Below are 18,621 nucleotides of genomic sequence, written 5' to 3'. Positions count from 1 at the left end.
CGCAGCGGCCGGCGAGAGGAGACGCGCGCGCATGCGCCCCGCGGCCGCCCGCCCGCCCCTCCCCTCCCTCCCGAAGGGAGAGATTCCGATGTGCTTCCCTTTGGGTCCTAAAACCGACCCGCCAGGAGGAGGCCAATTCCCCGCTTTCTTACACCCCTCTCATTCCCCTTTTCTCTCGGCGCCCTGGGCGCAGCACAGCCCCTTGGAGCTAGGGGGACGCGCACGTGTCTTACTCCAACTGTTTGCAACTTTGGAAACGCGGCTGATCTGGCTTTGGCGTTTTGAAAGCATTTCAAACAGGTGGGGGTTGGGGAGCTCGCGCGCACTCTCACACACTCACGCCGGCCTAAGCCTTCTAATCGCCTTTGGCCAGCGGCTGGCCACGCGGTGGGTCACCCGCCAGCTTGCGCCGCCCCCACCGCACCCCACCCCCCGCATTTCCCTCCGATCCCCTGTGCCCGACCCCGGGATGGGCGCCTGCTCCCGCCTGCACTGCACCCGCGGGGTCGGGTCCTGGAGCGGGTCTTGCCAGGGTCTCTGGCCAAGGGAGATTGGGAAGGAGGGGGGCCTGCAGCACCCCCAAACGGGGACCCTGTGGATGTCACACGCACGCACACACACAAACGTACCCGAACCCTTAAACTTTGGGGCCAACTTTTTTAAGATAGTTTGGAAAACGATAGACGAGGGGAAGGAGCCAGATGGTCAGAGGGGGTTGGGGCTTTTTAACAGCCCTTCCAGCAAGGATTCCTGGAGTCGGGCATCTGCCGGGCGCGGGGTCCCGGCTGCGCGGGAAGCCTGCGGACCCGCCCCGGCCGGGAGATTCGGATCACCGGGTCTGGGATTCGCACCGCGTCCCGGCGCCGCGGGGGCGTGGGCACGGGCGCGGCAGCCGCCTCGGAATTCGCCGCCCGGGGCCGGGGTGGCGGAGGTGGAGCGGCGCGGTCCCCAGAGCTGCGCGCGGACAAAGACTACCCCGCGCCGGGAAGGCCGCCCTCCCGACGCTCCCCGGTCGGCCTGGGCGGCAGAGGCTCCCAAGCAGATTTTTCCCCCCGTGATTTATAACTTGTTTGTTCATCTTTGATCGCAGGAGAGAGGCCAAGTGCTAAATAAGGGAGGGGACTGGACGGGCCCGACTTGATAACTGGGTCCAGGCGCCCAGGGGTCCAGTCTCCGTGTGACCTTGAGCCAGCTCTTGACCCCTCGAGTCTCCCGCGCTCCCCTGCTGAGCGAGTATAGCAACACTGCTCGCGAGTTTTAGGGTAGGACGCGGACCAACACTCGTGAAGTGCCGAGCTTGGAAAGTGAATACTTTTAAGGGGCGAACAATAAAAACTTATACTACTAGTAGTAGTATATGGAAAGAGAATTGGGAAGTAATTTGGGGTTTCAAGTTAGCTGATGATAATATTCCTCTCCTTTCTAAAGCTTAAACTATAGTATACAGGAATACGTTTAAATCGTTTTAAAAGCACTGTTGGGAGGGTGCCGTGTAAGCTAATAAAAATCAGGGAAGCATGTGGATGCTTCTCTCTTGAGAGGTCCGGAGCTGAAGGCCCCATTGCCTGGTAGAATCTGTGAAAGAAGGAAGTGGCCCGTTTTCCGTGGCTGGTCTTGGTGAGGAGAACTCGGTCTCCATGCTCTTTCCTTGGGAGCAATCAGTTCTCTCACACTCGGCTGGATCAAATGCGTGGGAACTTGGAAAGTTCCTTCCCAAGCACAACATGCAGCCAGCCCATCAGAACCTCCGGACTTTAAAGATTTCCCCTACGTGGTGCTGATACACAAGAAGGACCACAGGTCTAGCATCTTGATTCCTGAGCATTTTTCACATCATGGACCCTTTTGGAGAATAAACCTGTGGTCCACATCTTCCTCGAGAGCAGTGGTTCCCAACGTGGGGCACACGCCCCACAGGGAGGCACTTTGATTTTTAAGGGGGGGCAACTGGAGAATGAGTTATTAAAGCGAATCGTTTGCATTTCTTGTGGTTCCAGGGACCTCATATACAGTATATAAATATGTATTGTGACATATTTATGCATTTCACTTCTCTATGACATGTTTTGAAACTTTATTTGCTATTTTTTCATATCACTTCATATTATTTTTTTTAACAATTTCTTAGTGATTTCCTCCTCAGTACTTCAGTGCTTCCTTTTGTTCTTTTATTTTTCTCTTTCATGGATGCCATGTTCTTTGGAAGCTTGTTTAGACCAGGTTAATGGCCTTTTAGGCTTCCTCCATGTGAATAGGAGGTCGCTTTTTGAATAATAAGAATGATATTGGGGGCGGGGGGGGGGGATCACGATTTTAGAGATGCTTGGGTGAGGCGTGGCCATAAAAGGGTTGGGAGCCACTGCTCTAGAGTGTAAGCTCCAGGAGGGCAGGGAACTTTGGCAGTTTGGTTTACTAATGTTTTCCCAGTTCCTGGAACTGTGCCTGGTACCTAGTTAATGCACAAGTTCCTTAAATGGATCCCCCACAAAAATGCACATTTTTGTATATACCACCTTAGAGTCACAGACTCCCCTACAAATCACTCGTCAGCTTCAACTTGTGGGTAAAGCTTGCTTCTCCCCTTCATAGTCTAGTGGTCTTCACTGCTTGCCACGATTCCCCCGCCTGCCTGAGTCAGTGTCTCCTCTCTGTTTCCCAGCTGACTCTCACTCCCGCCCGGAGGAGTCCAAAGGATGGACAGGACCAAGCGTTTTGTGATTCTTCCTGCTGTACAACACCATCTTCCCGCTCTAGGAGTCCAGGTGTCCTGCAGCTGAGAAGGGGGAAGAACTTGGAATTGGGCACACTGCAGATTTTAGATGTGGAATAATGCCCGGAAGGGGTATCTGAGGGTACAGAGGGCAGGATGGAGAGACATCTAGAGAGACATAATACAAGAACATACGTTTTTTGAGCTTCCAAAGCAGCTAAGACTGCCAATTTTCAGGCACTCAGTTTTTGAAAACTCCCCTCCTCTGACCCTTTCTGTCTACTCTCTTTCACCTGGTCCACTTCCTGTGTCCCGGACCGGAAGCAACTTCAGGGCAGAACTATCTATCCGATCCAACCTTTGGATTCTCAGCACCTAAACCCGCGCCCTGTGTGCAGTGTGCGCCATGCACGTTGGCTGAGTGAACACAGGCGGACGTGGTTGGAGTGTGACATTAAGCTGCATCATATGGGACCTTGGATGCAAGGCCTAGTGAGTGTGGTGGCTAAAACCAAGATACCTATAGAGTGTTTTCTTGAAAGAGTTTATGGTTATCTCAGTGTGAAGTGGATTTTTCTCGAAGAGATGTGGAGTGGGATCCTAGTGTTCTGGCTTCTCTCACTTAGGCTGCGTCTTTGGTGGGGAAAATAATGCCATAAAATAGCTAACTTGGAGGCTTACCCTGGATGCCAGGATAATTATGTGCATTATTTTGTTTAATCATCACAACAACCATGTAAAGCAGGTCTGACCTTGATTTTACAGTTGAGGAAAGTGAAGCTAGGGCAGTAAAGAAACTTGCTCATGAGCTTGGAAGTAACAAAGCGAGGGGGTGAGCCCAGAGGCATGCCCCAAACCCTGCTCAGAACACTGTGCTAGGAGAGTGTCCGATGTGGCCCCCTACCCCTTAGCATGCTTGGCTAGCAGCATTTCATTGACTCTTGAATCTGCCACAGAGTGTGGGCACACTAATGAAGTCACCCTCCTATCTCTTCCCTTTCATCTCAACGAATACAGCGTTCCACTCAGGAATCCCATCTCCTGTTCCCCATCTGTGGGCTCTGAAGAGTGAATAATTTGCTGAAATGTAAGGAGGATTAATTTGCAAACATTTCTGAAGTGTTTGGAGATCTGTGGGCTGTAGTACAGGTGACATGCCAAACATCCTTATACTGCTATTGCATTAGCATTTCAACAGTGAACTCCTAATCACAGTGGATTCAGATGAGAACCAAAAAATAACGCTGCAGAAATTAAGACCTTATTTTCATATAGCTAGCTCCACTAAGGGAAAGGGAAAAACCCACAATCATTCAATGTGCATTTCTTTTCTTTTTCCCAAAAACATTTCTTCCCAAAGTTTTTCATATGTGATTAAAGAAATTTATACTTGCAGTCTAAAGTGCCCTTTTACCTCATTTTTCTGAAAATGTGAGGATGGGAAATAAGTTGGTGAGCTGTGGGGCAAAGAAAAACATATAAATTGGTTAGCTTTTAACTTAAGTACATTGTACATATTTGAGAATTCGATGATAGTTGCAGAAACCCACCAACATATTATGAGAATCTCTCCTAAAACTTCCCAAATAATTCTGCATAAAACTAAGTTTCCCAAATTAGCATTTTATCCTGCATAATTCTACTGAAAATATGTCTGTTGATATTGTTAATTTTCTTAAGAACAGGACATTTGCTTTTTCTTGATTACAGACCTTTGTATCTCTTTTATTCCATCTCCCACCAACTCTATGACAATATAATAATTGGAACATGGTAGGTGCTTAAACAATACAGGATCTTATTATTGAAGGTGTTCCCTCCCTTCTTTCTCACTGAGTTCTTTAACAATTTACTCCACCAAAACAGAACTGAATGAGAGAAGAAGATTCAGACTGAAATCAAGAGTGGAATGCCCATATTTTAAAAATACCCCTACTGCCTGGCTGGTGTAGCTCAATGGTGGAGCATCAACCTATGAACCTGGAGGTCACCATTCAATTCCCAGTCAGGGCACATGCCCAGGTTGCGGGCTCGATCCCCAGTAGAGGGCGTGCAGGAGAGGAGCCAATCAATGATTCTCTCCCTCTCCCTTCCTCTCTGAAATCAATAAAAACATTTTTTTAAAAATACCCCTGCTGATATGTTTTTGTCAAATAATTTTTAAAGTAGATAAGTAAAAAGGAAGAACTAAATTATTAAAAATAAAGCTCAAAATGCTATGTTCTTGGATCATAAGATATTAAAAATTTTATTACCTAGAGATAACTACTTTTTACATTTGGGTGTATCTCCTGGATTTTGGTCAATATAAATATGTACACACAGAGTCTCTCTCCTTTTTATCCTTTTTCACTCACCAATATACCATTAGTTTCCTCTTTGTAAACATGGGCCTACATTTATCACTTTCAATAGCTCAACAAGCGTGGCTGGTTTGGCTCAGTGGGTAGAATGTTGGCCTGTGGACTGAAGGGTCCCAGGTTCTATTCCAGGCAAGGGCACATGCCTGGGTTGCAGGCTCAATCCCCAGTAGGGGGCGTGCAGGAGGCAGCTAATCAATGATTCTCTCTCATTATTGATGTTCCTATCTCCTCCCTTCTTCTCTGAAATCAATAAAAAAATATTTTTTAAAAATGGCTCAACAATATTCCATTCTTTGAATGTTTCAAAATGTGTTTAACCAAGCAAGGTCTGATTAATGATCATTTAGAATGGGGCTAAAGTAATTATTTGTATTAGGATATTTTGGTTGCCCGTGACAGAAACCCAGTTGAACTAGCTTAAACGAAAAAGGCAATGTATTCCCCCATGTGACTGGCAAGACTGGAAGTGAACTAATTGTCAGCATCACTAGATGAAGAGGCTCGGGCTCTGTCCTCAGCTTTCTCGGCATCTCTCAGCTCTGCTTTGCTCTGTCGCCCTCATCCTCTCCTACTCCATCCAGATCGGCCTTCTCCATCCAGACAGCCAGGAAAGGTAGCCAAGGCAGCTGATGTCATCCCAGTTTAGCAAGGTCAAAAGAAAGGAGATTCTCACTAGCAGTTTGAAAAAGCAATCGAGAAATTTCCATCTGTTTTATGGCTTTCAGTTTCAATTGTTGAGAGTAGAGGTAGAATCTGCCTGCTTCTCAGTGGCTTTGACAATAAACACAAGTGAGTCGCTAGCACCCTCAGCTGCCTGATCGCGCCTGGCAGAGTGTGTGTGGACTTGGGACCACGCCGGGAAACCTCCCCAGGGTGTGTCCTCCGCAGGCTCTTATCGTGGTCGCCTTTCCTATGGTTAAGAGTTCCAAGAATTCAAGTGTGGTGAGAGTTTGATTCCAATCAAAGCTGCAGGGGCTGGTCCACATTTTGGTCGATATTTTGAAGAAATGCTGACGCTGGCAACTGTGCAGGATCGAACCCTCTACAAAGGAAGCCTCTTGAGTACGGATGCTTTGTTAAGTTACATAAGGCCTACTTCAAATGGCCCGGAGTGAATCTTACTTTCTCTGAGGCTACGCTGGAGAAGACAATTAAATGTTCTACGATGGCATATGACAGTTGGTATATTATTTTCATTCATTCATTCCTTCAACAAATGTTGATTAAATAACTTATGTTGTCAATTCCTACTAGGCACTGATAGTACAAAACTAAAAGGCACACTTTTTTTTCTTTTTCTTTTCTTTTTTTTCTGGAGGAAATTAACCTCCTAATTGGATCCTCGGACAAGAAAACAATTGTGTTTGGTAAGTTCAATAATGGAGCGGGGGTGATCCTGGGGGACAGCTCATTAGGGAGGGTTGTAACCTGTAAAATAGCCTCAGACACTAAAGGGGCCACTGTTAGGAGAAAGTCTTGCCCCTCCCACTCTAATTTATTTCACTAGGATTTTAAGAAGTGAAAGACAAAGTCCAGTTTTACGATCACATTATGGTACTCAAAGGTGTGTTTTACTGGAGCCGTGCCTGGAGTTCTCAGATGGGTACAGTCACCCGCAGTGTGAATATATGGCTCCATCAAGCATAGCACTGTCTTCAACAAAGCTGATGCAGCAAACACGAGGTGGAGTTCTGGAAAGTGACTCAGGATAATTAAGCAATCTGGAGTCTGAGCAACCTTAATCCTTGACCTGTGCCATTTTTGGGAAATTGTTCCCCACAAAATCTTGTTGCCAGATGAATAAGGGCCCCCCAAATGTATTATTCACTTTCCAGATTTAGCACGTTCCTAGAATTTTAAACTTATTTTTATGGACCTTTGCCCAGGTGAGGGGAGGCTCAGCCAAACCCAGAGTGGGTAAGAGCAACCTCCCCAAGGGAGTCAGTGCCCAAATTTAGTCTTTCTTCTGCACTCCAGACACTCCGGCTGAGAATCGCAGCGTGCGAGTCTCCGTACCCCAAGGGTTTTACGTGCAGCAGGGAACTGCCGAATTAAGCTCAGTATTGGAGGACGCTGCAGTTTCAGTTATTAAGTTAGCCCTCTGCGTTAGTGAATGCACAAGCTGGCATACGCTTGGGAATGTTTCTGCTTCCAAACTCACAGCATCTGCATTTTTCAGATATTTGACCTTGTCCTTTTGACCTTTCCTCTGGAATCCCGAGAGGGCTGGGAACACTCACAGCTGAGAGATGGAGCAAAACCTAGACAGATAGCAATTCTCTTTTTCTTTTCTTTTTTTAACTTAAATCCTAGACTACTCTGATTTAGACTAGACTCGATTTCCCCTTGAGTTATCAATTTTATTTTAACATATTACCTTGTTATGACTTTCCCTTTTGAACTGACACCACTGAACCCTAAAACTGCCAAAGCTGTGCGCTTCCCTTGCTAAGACAGCGGGAGTTTCCTGGCTGCTCCCAGATAATGAGAGCCTTCTCCAGGTTACTGTTTTCAAACTTTCTTGATTGCGGTTAGAATAATAAATGCATTTTGTTTTTCTACCCAGCACACATACACATCTATGATAATCTATAATAATAAAAGCATAATATGCTAATTAGACCAGACAGCCAAACAACCTTCCGGATATCCTTCTGGACAAAGCCACCATGGCAGGAGCCAAGGCAGAGGTGGTTAGGGGCGATCAGGCAGGCAGGCAGAGTGGTTAGGGGCATCAGGCAGGCAGGCAGGCAGGCAGGTGAGAGGTTAGGAGCCAACGGTTCCAGATTGCAAGGGATTGGGCCTAAACTGGCAGTCGGACATCCCCCAAGGGGTTCCTGGATTTCGAGAGGGTGCAGGCCGGGCTGAGGGACCCCCCTCCCTGCACGAATTTCATGCACCAGGCCTCTAGCATATACATATTATTGAAACAAAAGTTTCATGGAACCATACTTGTCCTTTCTGCGTGGATGCACTGCACCAGGGTTATGGTCCACAGCCAAGTCCATTCCTTAACCTTTGTCTTTATGACCAATGAGCTAAGAATGATTTGACATTTTTAAATGGTTGAAAAACTAATAAAAAATATTTATATTATTACATTTATTTGCAGTTATGTCATGCACTCTTAAATCTTTGCATTATTGTCTTATTAAATCTTCACAATAATTTATCTTTGTCTTAATCAAAATGATGATCATAATAGAAATGGTGGTTAACATTTTTTAGGCGAGTGGTCATTGTGCCAGATGCTTTGGTGCATCTAAAACTTAGATGATGCATTTATTTGATCCTCTCTATGAGGCTGGGAGCATTAGTATTTCCAATTTTACAGATGAGGAAATGGAGACTTGACAAGACTATGTAACTTGGACAGGTCACACACATAGGAAGTGGCAGTTGGGATTTGATCCTAGGTTTCTCTATTTTTAAACCTCCGATTTTGACTACTATTCATCTTTGTAGCCTCTTGTCCACCACTTGACACATATCATGGGCCCAATGCATATTGAAGAATGAATGAATACATGCATGAATGAATGAGGGTCTCTCATGGATCCTGACCAAACACAGGAACACAGACAAATTAGGTGATTGCTGTTGCTTTAAAAAGCAAACAAGCAGCCCAGCCTGTGTTGCTTAGTGGTTGAGGGCCAACCCATCAACCAGGAGGTCACGGTTCAATTCCCAGTGGGAGTGCATGCCCTGGTTGTGAGTTGTTCCTGGTAGGGAGCAGGCAGGAGGCAGCTGATCGGTGATCCTCTCTCATCATTGATATTTCTATCTCTCCCTCTTCCTTTCTCTCTCTGAAATCAATAAAAACATATTTTTTAAAAGCAAGCAAACAAAGTATACGTCTTATTTATTGAGTGCCAAATACTGCAGGTAAGTACTTTCAAAAATTTTTCTCACTTGATCCTCATCATGATACTGTGAAGTAGATGCTATCCTTATTTTACAGAAGAGACTGAGGGTCAAAGATATAAAGTACCTTGTCTGAGATGACACAACCAGTATTCAAACCTGTGTGATTAAGACCATGTTCTTAATCACTGTACTATGTACCTTCCTTTGTTAATTTCTAATGTCACTGTAACACTATTTACCCCATTTCGTAGGCAAAATAAACAATGTATCAGAGCCTTGTTAATAACTATAATGTTCCCCTATGACATACTAGTATTTCTCTAGCAAAATTTTCAAAACCCTTTGGAAGAAGTAGAGGAGGGCTAGAGATGCCTTCCAGTATATTTGATGTAGAGATTATGCTCTTAAAATGTTGTTATGTAATCTTTGCTGGTTTTATGTTCTTCTAAAACTAAAACACTCTGAAGCATATGGAAAGTTGTTTAATGTAATTAGTCATTAGGGAAACACAAATCAAATCCACAATAAGATACCACTTCATACTCACTAGGATGGGTATAATTTTCCTAATGGAAATTTACAAATGTTGGTGCAGATATGAAGAAATTGGAACCCTTATACATTGCTGGTAGGACTATAAAATGATGTAGACACTGTAGAAAACAGTTTGGCAGTTCCTCAATAAGTAAACATAGAATAACTATATGATCCAACAGTTCCACTCCTGTATATATACCCATAAGCATTGAAAACAGGTGTATAGCCCTAGCCAGTTTGGTTCAATGGATAGACCATTGGCCTGTGGACCAAAGGGTCCCAGGCTTGATTCTGGTCAAGGGCACATACCATGGTTGCAGGCTCCACCCCAGTCAGGGCTCATGCAGGAGGCAACCAATCTATGTGTTTCTCTCACATTCATGTTTCTATCTTTCCTTCTCTCTTCCATTCTCCCTAAAAAATCAATGGGAATATATCCTCAGATGAGGATTAACAACAACAACAACAAAAGCAAAGGGATCTAGGTTTAGGGAGATAATCAGATATATTTGGCTTTCTACATCCCAAGAAGAGGATACTGTGAACAGGTCTTTAAAATAGTCTCCACAGGAGAACAGCAATCCACTATGCCTATTATGGGAGGCTATAATAAATGTTGTTACACTGCTATCACTGAAATTTCTAGGCTGGCTCCAACCCGTTACCAAGTAAGAGCAGTTATGGAATCTAGGAGTTGATAGGAAAGACTTCATTAAGAAAAAAGATACCTATTCTTCTTTTTCCCTTGAGGGTAACGGAGCTGTCACCATGGATATCAGGGCTGCTATTTCTCCTTGTATTTGCGTTTGGCACCCTCCCAGGTAATTCATGGAGCAAATCCTAAAACAGCTCCAAAAGAAACCTTGTAGCTGCATTGGCAACTGAAAGGTCAAAACGTTTAAAGAGGCGGGTGAAATTCATCTCCCAGAAGGTCAGACAGGACTCCCCACTCTATACGGTGCACAGTTCCTCCACCCACACCATTAGCCTTAGGAAGAGAGCATACTTCTAGAACCCTGCCCTCTACCTCTGCTCTTCCCCTCTGCTCTCCTGGGAGTGGAGGAATGCTGCAAATAGCTTCAGGGTTTGGCTTCCACTGCGCTAAGTTCTCTGTGGACACTTTTTAAAAATTGATTTTAAAAAGAGGAGGAGGAGGAGGAGGAGGAGGAGGAGGAGGAGGAGGAGGAGGAGGAGGAGGAGGAGAGATCTGTTGTTGCACTCATTTACCCAGTAATTGGTTGCCTCTTGTATGTGCCCTGACCCCTGACCGGAGATTGAACCTGAAACCTTGGAGTTTGGGACAACACTCTAACCAGCTGAGCTACCCAGCCAGCACCTGGAACACGTTTAATCTCTGTTCTTGGCAAAAAACTGCAAGACCACAGAAGCTGCCCGCTGAGTGAATAGGTGTATGGTGAAGAGCCGCAGAGTGGGTCAGAGGGATGGATATCTGGGGAGTGAAGGGTGTAACAGGAGTTACCAAACCTGCCGTACATTCTAGTCTTACCACAGCTGTAACAAAGTTTGACCTGTTGTACTAACACAACCAGGTGGCTAAGATCCCCTTGTTCTTCTGACTCCAGCAACTCAGGTAAAGGTCCTGTATTTGTGTTAGTATCTGTACTGCTGCGTTCAGGCATTTATTCACTGAGTGCCTGCTACGTGCTAACAATTTGCTAAGCACTAGGTACTGAGCCCGCCTTTCATTGAATAAAAATTTACTTAACTTCCAATGCCTGTCAGGCATTTGAGCTACTAGGGGGGAAAAAACAGTCTGATAAATTGAGATTTTCATTCTCACAGAGCTTACATTTTCGTGGAGCAATACACGAATGAGAAATAGAGTCTTTAAGTAGCAGAGGGGGTATGGGGGGGAATAGGAACTCGTGCTGCCCACAGTGGGATTTGCTGTATATATAAGATCAGGGAAAGCCTCATGAAGAAGGTGATGTCTGAGCTGAGACCTGAGGGCAGTGTGAGGGGACCCAGTGGCTCCCGGGAAGACAGGGTTCCAGGCAGAGGGAACGACAAAGGCGGAGCCCTGAGGTCAGAGTGTGCTTGGTGTGATGGGAACACAGCTGGAAACAATAGAAAGGCTCTCTCCTTCACAGACCGTTCAGATGGTAATCAAGCATCTCCCAGAGAGATGTCTCGTTCTGAGGGGTCCAGGTGCCAAGAGGGAAACACCGATGGGGATGAAGCTCCAAAAAGGACACCTGGTCAAATCTTAGGAAACAGTCTATATAATAAAGAGGTAATATGCTAATGTGTCCGTGACGGTGTCCCAGTCATAACCAGTCTGTGGGCAGGGCCAGGGGCGGGGACTTCAGCCCCCAGTGCTAATGTCATGCTGCCTGCGTGCGTCTCTGTTCAGCATGGGGGTTGGGGGGGGGGGGCGGCTGGGTTTGACGGGGGACTTCAGACCACACGCCCCACCCAGTGGGGTTTGACAGGGGACCCCGGCTCCGGGCCGGGAGACCTCAGACTGCACCCCCCCATGGGGCTTGACGGGGGACCTAAGGCTGTACCCCCCACCCAGAGGGGCTTGATGGGGGTGGGGCCGGCTGGGTCTAGGTCTCACCCAATGGGGGTGGGGCTGGCCAGGTCTGGGTCTCCTGCATTTTCAAAGCATGTGAGGGTGGTGGGCGGGGACTTGACTCTAGGTCCTGCGGTACGCCCCAGACTCTGACAGGAGGGGGATTTTATACACATTTTACTAATTTTCTTTCATCTCTGACACTTTTATTATAAAGAAAGGGCAAATAGCAATATTAAAATATTTCTTCTCATTAATTCTCTTTTAATGTGCACGAATTTCGTGCACTGGGTTACTAGTCTAAAATGAAATCCAAAGAAGAAGGGGAGGTTAACCTGGTGATGGGGAATGAGACTATGGGGTCTTGGGGAGCATTTCCTGTAATGGGGACAGTGTGTGTCCAAAGGAGTGGAAGGAGACAGCGCCAGTTCTAAGAAATAAATGGTCCAGGCATCCTCTTTGCAGAGAATGAGAGGGAAGCATCCTTGATCAGCTGGAAGCTATGAGCAGGGACACACCCCATCGGGTCTCTGTAGTTCCTATTGTGTAACTGTTTAAGTCAGTGGTTCTCAACCTTCTGGCCCTTTAAATACAATTCCTCATGTTGTGACCCAACCATAAAATTATTTTCGTTGCTACTTCATAACTGTAATGTTGCTACTGTTATGAATCGTAATGTAAATATCTGATATGCAGGATGGTCTTAGGCGACCCCTATGAAAGGGTCGTTTGACCGCCAAAGGGGTCACGACCCATAGTTTGAGAACCGCTGGTTTAAGTGAATGTGTCTCCAGTCTGTCTTCCTTGCTGGAGCCAGCCCCCAGGGGCTGGGGGCCTGTGGGGCCCACTACGGCACCCCTAGCTCCTGCCCAGAGCGAGGTCCGCAGCAAGGGCACCGTTTGTAGTTATCGGCCGGGCGGCTGGCTAGCATCTCAATCATCTGACAGCCACCTGACAGCACCAGTAAGGAGGCTTTGACTTGTGTTTTGTGAATAGTCAACTGCCAAATTCTGGCTTTAGAAAAGGCCAGTAGACTCGGCAGTGTTTAAAGCTGTGTTTTCTCTTTCAAAGCCATAGACGAAAGCTGACTGTGACCAGGGGGAGCTCCTCCCACGGAAGCAGAGTCCACATGGCACCTTGGGAGCTTGGCCAGGCTGACAGGAGCAGGTTCTCCCCGTCACCGGGAGACAGTGCCCTCGTGGTGGGTGCTCGTGTGCACAGCAGTAAGGAGTAAGATGTCAGGTGAAAACAGTTCTTTCCTTTCGAGAACACGCATGTGTGACCTGAGAGGCCTGCTGTCCACCAGCAGACTGATTGCCACGGCGTCCTCACTGGGACAGAGAAAGAAGGTGTGACAAGCGCAGAGCCTTGGCCAAGTCCTCATTTTTCTAAGACGAAAGATCAAGCTTTTGGACCCCATTCCCCATATGTGTCTGTTGGGCCTGGGGTAATAGATTTAATCCTTTATTTCATCTCCACTTCCCCCTCCTCCTGCCCAACAGCCCTCGCCTCCCGTTGAAGACACCTGTGGTTCTGGGGAAGCGGTCTGGCCTGCCCAGGGCAGGAACAGGCCCTGAGCTGATAGGCCCGTTTCACTCACCGGCTCCCAGCCCCTGATTCAGCGCTGCCCGGGTCACCCAGGCTGGCTCATTGGCTTGAGCCTCGGTCATTGCACCAGGAATGCTGGGACAAATGCTCCCTTCATTCTGGACTGTGGTGAGGCTGCAGTTACAGGGCCTGCAGCAGAGATGACCATTTTTGTCACAGAGGCCAGCCAGGGGTGCGAATTCAAAGTGCGAATTCAAAGGAGGCCAGAGTTGAGAGAATTGAAAGGAAAGAGTAGTGAAACCCCCAAAACATTGTGAACCTCAGAATCAAATCACACCTGAATTCTGCTCTGCTCTGGGCTCTTTCTTTCTTTCTTTTTTTTTTTTTTAAAGCAGTGTTTTTTAATATATATATATATTTTTATTGATTTCAGAGAGGAAGAGAGAGAGAGAGATAGAAACATCAGTGATGAGAGTGAATCATTGATCGGTTGCCTCCTGCACGCCCCACATTGAGGATCCAGCCCACAACCCAGGCATGTGCCCTGGCTGGGAATCGAACCATGGCCTCCTGGTCATAGGTTGATGCTCAACCACTGAGCCATGTCGGCTGGCCGCTGGACTCTTTCATTAATAAGTCCCTACATTCTGCTCATTGTTTGTATGGAGCCTTCTGCAATTGGTCAAATCATCATAGACGGTAAGGGTGATGACAAATCAGAAACAACGTTCTGTTCTCTAGAAATACAGCAGGGCATCCCAATACGTTGAATTAAAAAAATAAATATGCAGCAGTGATACCATTGTAATTAGTTATTAATAATGGGAAGGGCGAAGGGAAGGCCAGACATTATAGGCATGTCATTTGGGCAGCTTCACCAGGAAGCTGCAACTTTACACTCCCTAGAGGTCCAACAAAGGGAAGATAGACACATGCTCAGTAAAGGTGAGGGAACTATTGAAAGTGCTTGCTGTCAATCACACCAGGGACACAGATGGTTGGCCAGAATGGGCATGGCCACTGCAAGGGTTGAAAGATTTGGGATACATAACACCCTAACCAAAGACGTTCACTCTCCTGGCTCTCTTGGGATTCATGTGACCCTGGGCGTGTGGGGATCTTTTGCTCCTGCTTCCCTGCATTTGCCCCCATTGCCCACGCCATGTGGATTCCACACACAATGAACTAATGGACTGGAACCAGCCTGATGCTGGATGGGCCCAGCCCCAACATGGAGGGAGGCCTGGACACTGGCTCTGGTTTTAGCTCTACTGGAACCCCGGCTACACTTTTTCCGTGACTTGACAAAGGAAATGGGACTTGGGAAACCCAGGGACTTAACTCTGCACAAATGAAAATCACCTGTTCTCCTGTGGGAGTCTCAGGCAATTCTTTTACTCTGGATATTGTAAGGACCCCGCTCCCAGCACCCAGTGGGGAAGAGGACTCCCCCCACATCACGCAGTATCAGCAGCAGGTATAGGCAATCAGAATGTGGGTGGTATTGCTCCAACATCCATCTCCTCTTCATTTTTTAAATAAGCCGGTTTGGCTCAGTAGATAGAGCATCAGCCTGTGGACTGAAGCGTCCTGGGTTTGATTCTGGTCAAGGGCACATGCCCAGTTGCTGGCTTGATCCCCAGTAATGGGCACGGGACCTACGGGCAGCCACTTTATAGGTTGGTTGGTGGCCTATGAGCAGGCCTGGCTCCAGAGCTTTGTACAATAGGAATGATGGTAACAACATTGCACCAATCAGATCCTTTCTTTAAATTGACATACAGAGAAAACAGAATGCATGTTAGCTAAGGAAGCAAAACCAAAGGGGAATAGTAGCTGAGTCTTGTCACTGTTGAACCCCTTAGTCAAGATTTTCATGCCCAGGTCAAGCAGGGGCCTTCACTGTAGGGCAGCCATGGGCAAACTACGGCCTGCGGGCTTTCCGGCCCGTTTGAAATGAATAAAACTAAAAATAAAAAAGACCGTACCCTTTTATGTAATGATGTTTATTTTGAATTTATATTAGTTCACACAAACACTCCATCCATGCTTTTGTTCCGGCCCTCCGGTCCAGGTTAAGAACCCATTGTGGCCCTTGAGTCAAAAAGTTTGCCCACCCCTGCTGTAGGGTGTTTGTTCCCAGGAGCATGCATTAGAAGCACCTGGAGGGCATGCTGGTCCCACCACCAGAGCTTCTGCTTCAGGGAGTGGGGTTAGGGGTTGTAGGAGAGAATTTGCTTTTCTAATAAGTCCCTAGATGATGCTGATGCTGGTGATCCAAAGACCACACTTTGAGAACTACAGCTCTAGAGAAGTCTTCCATCCATTCAAGTCCCAGTCTGTATGGGTCCTGTTCTTACTTAGGCCTGCATGTTCTGTTTCCTGGGCCCCTTTGAGATCACCCTTCCACAGAGCCGAAATTCTTGACTGCCTTACTTTTCTGAAGGCCTTACAACATCTCCACATTACTTGAACTAATCTGAGTGAGTCCTTACCACAATACGAGCCCCAACAAATAGAACATAATAACAAGTGTCTATAGAGAGAAAGCATTCAATTAATGATAACTAGATGTTCTCTTAGAAACTGCAGTGAGTCTTATAAATATTTTGTTCCTAAATTTATTACTGTAGGGTTGTTTATGTTTTTCAAAAAATGTTTAATTTTTTCTTGAATCTTACCTATCAAATATATGAAACCCAATTTTGGCTCAGCATTTGCACTTTACTTTCTTTCTTTTTTTTTTAAACATTTGCAATGTTCCATCCCATCATAGTCTCAAAAAATATTAAAACTGAGAAAATAAGAAGAATTGCTAACAGAATGAGACTGAACTTTTCCTGTGGCCTAGATACACTGTTTCTGACAAATGAATATGTGATTAAAACATTTTACCGATGGGGGAATAGGTGATCACATTTATTACAAAGGGAACCAGAAAGCTTTCATAGAAGTTAATTTATATCAGACCCCATATTTAGAATCTCAGGTCTCTTCTCTTACTTTCTTATTTCAAACTTTAAAATGGAATATTTATTATCTGATTATTTCTCGTCTTTCTCCTCCACTGGACTCTAAGCTTCATGAGATCAGTGACTGGGTCTATTTGTCCACCAACTTCCAGGGACTTGCATGTGACAGATGCTCGGTAAATATTAGAGGATGTTATGGACGAAATATTTGTGTCTTCGCTCCAACCCCCACCCCCCACCCCCAATTCTAACCCCCATAGAATTAGGAGGTGGAGCTTTTGGGAGGTGATTAGGTCAGAGGGTGGAACCCTCATGAATGGGATGGGTGACCTTACGAAGAGGACTCCAGAGAGCTCTCTCCCCTCTTCCTGCCACGTGAGGGCACAGCCAAAAGGGGGCCCTTGTCAGAAATTAGCCGTGCTGGCACCCTGGTCTCAGACTTTCAGGCTCCAGAAGTGTGAGAAATAAATTTCTGTTGTTTATAAGCTTATCCAGTCTACGGTACTTTGTGACAGCAGCCTGAGCAAACCAAGACAGTGGAATTGAATTTATTGGGCAATGCTCTTTAGTATGAAAATGTACTAAGGCAAGTGTAGTTTGTATAATAAAGTTAAAATAATAACATGAAAATAGGAATAAATTAATGAAGTGAAAATAAAATAGCTCATTTAGTCAGCCAGGGAGTAGTAAGGAGAAGCAACATGGCTAAAGATGTCTTCCTTCTACTGATAGAAACACTACCTGTGGCCAAAGGCAAGTGAATTTGTTTAATCTGCGAAACAAGGCAACCACCTTCACAGGCTGCTGAGGAAACAATTCATTTAAAATGAGCCCCAGCCAGAAAGCTCAGTTGGTTAGAGCATCATCCTGATGCACAAGGTTGGGGGTTTGATCCCCGGCTAGGGCACATACAGAAATCAGCCAATGCGTGACTGCAGGAATGGGTGGGAAAACAAATTGATATTTCTCTCTCTCCTTCTCTCTCTCTCTCTCTCTCTCTCTCTCTCTCTCTCTCTCTCTCATCTTTCTATCTCCTTATCTCTCTATCTCTCTATCTCTATCTCTTATCTCTATCTCTATATCTCTCAAAATCAATCAATAAAATAAAATAAAATGACTGTGTTCTACATACTGTAAAAGAAATGTAAGTCCATAATACAAATGGCAGTCTGATGCATCAAAAGGGCTCTTTTCATCTCAAGACCTTGAGGCATTTCACAAATGATAACTATCTCTTACATCATCCCTTCTGAGGTAAGACTTATTTTCCCCACTTATAACGGAGCCTACATAAAATTATTTCTCCCAGAGCCCCAAGTCATGAATGCTCTTTGAATTCCCTACCTGCTGAGATATGTGTAAGTTAGCACATAAATCACATCGTTAAAGAAAAACTTTAAATCAGGGCAGTCATGGTCGAGCTATCAAGAGACTAAGCTCATTAGGGAGTTCAGATTTCAAGTAAAAATTGCCCAGTGATGAGTGGAAATGGGAATGGACTAAAAGAGTTTCCAGACAAAAATCTTTTCAGTTCTACTTCATAATTTAATGACATTTTCAATATTTGGATGGGCTAAGAGATGAATTGACTTCAGAACACATTCTGAAATTACAGGTGACCTGGAGCCAAAATAAAGAATATCTGACCAAGCATACATTCTCAGAGGAATGATAATAAAATCCTAGACTGGAAGAATGTTTCCTTTTATTGCCCAAATCCATAGAAATTCACCATGGCAGAGCAAACTTTTAATATCTGGTCACAACAGGACATCATTCTTAATGATACCCAGCTGCAGAGTGCGTGCTTGGAATTTCCAGCCTTCCCTTTGTGCTATAAGAGACTGCATTTTAGATTTACAAAATTTTAACTTTTATTCATAAAACATTACAAGTATCAAGAAAAAGCACAAGCATAGTACCAAAAGCTCCATATAGTGTTTACCTAATTCACCAATTGCCAACATCTTGCCTGTTTCATTTGTCAGATATAAAAATTTCCCCCAAACCATTTGCAATGAAGTTGCATTCATGCCACCTTACCCTTGAATTCTTCAGTGTGTGTCCCCTAAAAACCAGGACATCCTC

The 18,621-nt window shown here is 45.6% G+C and overlaps 1 pseudogene across 1 annotated transcript in view; it reads right to left on the bottom strand.

Annotated features, from left to right (window-relative positions):
• Positions 1 to 725: 725 nt before the first annotated feature.
• Positions 726 to 18,621, bottom strand: part of LOC308530118 (DNA-(apurinic or apyrimidinic site) endonuclease 2-like) — a 51,970-nt pseudogene continuing 34,074 nt past the window's right edge. The window contains exon 3 of the transcript in view: positions 726 to 954. The product of the transcript in view is annotated as a DNA-(apurinic or apyrimidinic site) endonuclease 2-like (transcript). The remainder of the gene's footprint in view (positions 955 to 18,621) is intronic.

This window comes from Myotis nattereri, assembly GCF_964212035.1.
Source record: "Myotis nattereri genome assembly, chromosome: 14".
NCBI classification, from domain to species: domain Eukaryota; kingdom Metazoa; phylum Chordata; class Mammalia; order Chiroptera; family Vespertilionidae; genus Myotis; species Myotis nattereri.
This window is presented reverse-complemented; position numbering and strand designations above follow the sequence as displayed.